This window comes from Pseudophryne corroboree, chromosome 1, assembly GCF_028390025.1.
Source record: "Pseudophryne corroboree isolate aPseCor3 chromosome 1, aPseCor3.hap2, whole genome shotgun sequence".
In the NCBI taxonomy this organism is placed as follows: Eukaryota; Metazoa; Chordata; class Amphibia; order Anura; family Myobatrachidae; genus Pseudophryne; species Pseudophryne corroboree.
Genome location: NC_086444.1, coordinates 810,723,695 through 810,728,491, shown reverse-complemented (window position 1 = coordinate 810,728,491; position 4,797 = coordinate 810,723,695). Strand labels below are relative to the sequence as shown.

Here is a 4,797-nt window from a genome sequence, read left to right as displayed (position 1 = left end):
GGACCCTCAGGCAATAGCAGTGGATGCTCTGGTAACACCGTGGGTGTTCAAATCGGTCTACGTGTTTCCTCCTCTTCCTCTCATCACAAAAGTGTTGAGGATCATAAGACGAAGAAAAGTACGAACGATAATCGTCCCAGACTGGCCTCGAAGGGCCTGGTACTCGGATCTACAAGAGATGCTCACAGGAGATCCCTGGCCTCTTCCTCTGAGGGAAGACCTGTTGCAGCAGGGGCCCTGTGTATTTCAAGACTTACCGCGGTTACGTTTGACGGCATGGCGGTTGAACGCTGAATCCTATCGAAAAAGGGGATTCCGGAAGAGGTCATCCCTATGTTAATAAAGGCTAGGAAGGAGGTGACGATAAAACATTATCACCGTATCTGGCGAAAGTATGTGTCTTGGTGTGAGACCAAGAATGCACCTACGGAAGATTTTCATCTGGGTCGTCTTCTCCACTTCCTACAGACAGGAGTGGATATGGGCCTGAAATTAGGCTCTGTTAAGGTACAGATTTCGGCCCTCTCGATTTTCTTTCAGAAGGAATTGGCTTCTCTTCCAGAAGTCCAGACGTTTGTAAAGGGAGTGCTGCACATCCAGCCCCCTTTTGTGCCTCCAGTGGCACCATGGGACCTGAACGTGGTGTTGCAGTTCCTAAAATCACACTGGTTTGAACCGCTTAACAAGGTTGAGTTGAAATTTCTTACCTGGAAGGTGGTCATGTTGTTGGCCTTAGCATCAGCAAGGCGAATGTAAGAATTGGCGGCTTTGTCACACAAGAGCCCCTACTTGATTTTTCATGTGGATCGAGCTGAATTGAGGACACATCCGCAATTTTTGCCTAAAGTGGTTTCTTCGTTCCATATGAATCAACCTATTGTGGTGCCTGTGGCTACAAGTGACCTGGAGGATTCCAGATCCCTGGACGTAGTCATGGCCTTAAAAATTTATGTAGCCAGGACGGCTAGAATTAGGAAAACAGAGGCTCTGTTTATCCTGTATGCGGCCAACAAGATTGGCGCTCCTGCTTCGAAGCAGACTATTGCTCGCTGGATCTGTAATACGATTCAGCAGGCTCACTCTACGGCTGGATTGCCGGTACCAAATTCGGTTAAGGCCCATTCCACTAGGAAGGTGGGCTCTTCTTGGGCGGCTGCCCGAGGCGTCTCGGCTTTACAACTTTGCCGAGCGGCGACTTGGTCGGGGTCAAACACTTTTGCTAAATTCTACAAGTTTGATACCCTGGCTGATGAGGACCTAGCGTTTGCTCAGTCGGTGCTGCAGAGTCATACGCACTCTCCCGCCATATTGGATGCTTTGGTATAAACCCCATGGTCCTTACGGAGTCCCCAGCATCCTCTAGGACGTAAGAGAAAATAAGGTTTTAAACCTACCGGTAAATCTATTTCTCCTAGTCCGTAGAGGATGCTGGGCGCCCGTCCCAGTGCGGAAACTCTGCAAGACTTGTATACAGTTGTTGCTTACATAAGGGTTATGTTACAGTTGACATCGGTCTTGTACCGTTACTGTAGTTTGTTCATACTGTTAACTGGTTATGTATGTTCCAGGTTACATGGTATGATTGGTGTGGGCTGGTATGAATCTTGCCCTTGGATTGCTAAATCCTGCCTTGTATTGTCCATCTCCTCTGGGCACAGTTCTCTAATTGAGGTCTGGAGGAGGGGCATAGAGGGAGGAGCCAGTGCACACCCATAGTCAAAGTTCTTTTTAGGTGCCCTATCTCCTGCGGAGCCCATCTATACCCCATGGTCCTTACGGAGTCCCCAGCATCCTCTACGGACTAGGAGAAATAGATTTATCGGTAGGTTTAAAATCTTATTATATGCCTTATCAATGTGCTTACTGTACATTATTAACTAACATAGGGACTGATGCAAAGTTAAACGCACTAGGGCCTAGCATACTCAGATATGACTGGTGCAGAGTGGCATGCATTGTTAAGGGCCCCATACACTAGAACGATAATGCCCGATTTCAGCCATTCGGGCCGTTATATTGGATTAAATCAGGGATTTCCTATATGTTTTACATCCGATCCAATGCGCGGTCCCGTGAGCATCGGATCAGATCCCCTAGATTGACTGTGCTGCACTAGCGACATGTCAGACCCCCCGCAGGCAAGGCTGGGATCGCACAAGATACATCGTAAGCAAAAGGACCACGGAGGTAATTCCAAGTTGATCGCAGCAGGAATTTTTTTAGCAGTTGGGCAAAACCATGTGCACTGCAGGGGAGGCAGATATAACATGTACAGAGAGAGTTAGATTTGGGTGTGGTGTGTTCAATCTGCAATCTAATTTGCAGTGTAAAAATAAAGCAGCCAGTATTTACCCTGCACAGAAATAAAATAACCCACCCAAATCTAGCTCTTTTTGCACGTTATATCTGCCTCCCCTGCAGTGCACATGGTTTTGCCCAATTGCTATCAAAATCCTGCTGCGATCAACTTGGAATTACCCCCCACATACGATGTATCTTATGCGTTCCTGCTACCCGGGAGGCTGCCGCGGTGATCGCCTGCGGACATGAGGGTCCGACATGTCGCATTAGTGTATGGGACCCTTTACAGTTTACACTTATGGCCAAAGAGGCAGATGTTGTCTGTAACAGGGAGTTTCACATCAGCAAATGTGAAATACAGCATGCAGACCTGGATATAAGTGACAATGGGGTCTATTCATGAAGCAGTGAAAAGAGTGAAGTAACAGACCAGTGGAGAACCAATCAGCATCTACATTTTACATTTTGTAAAATGTACTTGATAAAGTCTTCCTTCAAAGGTGATTGGTTGCCATGGGCAACTTCTCCACTGGTCCTTTCCTCCAATCTTTTCACTGCTTCATGAATAGACCCAATACACTTGTTTACACCTAGTATACAGTAAGATAGGTACAGGTCTGTACTGATGATGATGACTAGGTGTAAACCAGGTGCACATTCAGATGTGACAAATAGTTAAGTTCATTGCCACATGTAATGCACTCCTTAGTATAAAAATATATTAAATTTTATAAAATTATTCAACACTCCCTATGGTATAGGGCGTCAGCTAACCCTCAAATAGAAAGCAGTGGTAAGCTGCTAGAAAATTGCTATGGGAAAGTAGGATGAGGATACCTAGCGACCACTGGTGTTAATATAGTAAAAATATATATATAAAAAAAAACAATTTCATTTAAAATATAACATTATAGTTTTATTACAGTTAAAAGTTACATAAAAATACATAAAAAAGGCTAAAAAGATAAACAGACCCTAAAACGCACTATATTTGGATAAAGGGATTGTAAGTATAAGAATGGAGTTGTATCTTATCTTTCATGGTGCTGGAGGTCACAATGAGAGGTTTCCGACGTGTTTCATCCAAATACTTTTTCAAGGGTATGCTGGTAGTTGGGACAGGGCTCTAACTTATACCCCTAACAATTAAGTATGGGGTTGTGACATCACTTCCGGTGTCTACTGACAATAATACAATTTTCAGTGCATTATAACACTTTGTATATGTTGGACAACACATAATAATATAATCTTATGTAACATCTCAAAAATGAGGGATTTTTAAGGTGGAAAGCATGATTTTAAACAAGTTCTTTATGAAGTGTGACACTTCCGCCCCACTTCCTTCTCCTAGTGCTCCTGTCTGCGGGAGGGGTCGTGGAGCGCATGATGTTCTCTTTGATGCGCTTCACGTGGTCTTTAAATTAATTCAGTTCATCCCGGCAGCCATTTTTATGGAGACCATGGATTGGGGACACTGTTTATCTAAGGTGTTTTCTTTTTCCACGGTTTACATTAAAAAAGGAAGGACATGAAAAGATAAATAAAGAAAATAGTTAAAAAACGTTCTAGTACTCGTTTTTATTATAATGTTAGGAGGAGTTTATAGTACAAATGTCTATATATTATAGCAGAATCTTTCTACCTAAGTGTCAACTGGTAGAAATTTAGTGGATAGATAAAGAGTTTTTTATTTATTAAAATATACATATTGAAACTCTTCCTTATTGTGGGGATTAGTAATCAGACATATTTCTATGGGATACTTAATGTACATAGGGACATTCCTTTACTTATTAGTTTATAGTATAAGATAGTTTATAAGAATCGATGCTGTGTTATAACGAGTGAGGGATCTCTTAAATGCACCAAAGGTGCATTACTATAATAACTTAAATATAATTAAAGTGCAAAGTAGCATATATACAGTAAGTGCATATGTATTGAATATAATTAAAGTGCATAATTTATATGAATTGCTAACAATATTGTTGTAAATGTATTATAAATATTATAAAAAGTTTTATATAATAGTGAGTGGTTAAAAACAATATCCATGTTGTGTTTTCTCTAGAATCATGTGTATATTTGTTTGTTTATAGTTTACAGTACCCAATCTTCCCAGGTGGTCACCCAACCTAGTACTGGTCAGGCCCCACACTGTTTAGCTTCCAAGATCGGACAAGATTGCGCATTTCCAGTGGGGGTTGGCCGTATGCTTATAAAACATTTTCAAACTTCACAATTCATACTAATCTTTACTTGTGATAAAATAAAATACAGATATGTGCAATAGAATATTATTATTTTATTAACTTTCTTATAAGTGAAGGAATATATGTGCACAGCGGTGAGGATGGATAAAGGTGTCGAAAATACTTCTAGAAGACAGCACCTCTACAGAAGTGGAGCTATTTCATAATTATCGTTGAACCCAGAAGGATGCATGGTCTGAAGTTGGAAAATCCAAAACACCTCACGTCTTGAAAGTTTTTT

General features: G+C 41.6%; 1 pseudogene; it reads right to left on the bottom strand.

Annotated features, from left to right (window-relative positions):
- Positions 1-4,401: 4,401 nt before the first annotated feature.
- On the bottom strand, positions 4,402-4,520 carry LOC134945784 (5S ribosomal RNA; annotated as a pseudogene).
- Positions 4,521-4,797: the final 277 nt, after the last annotated feature.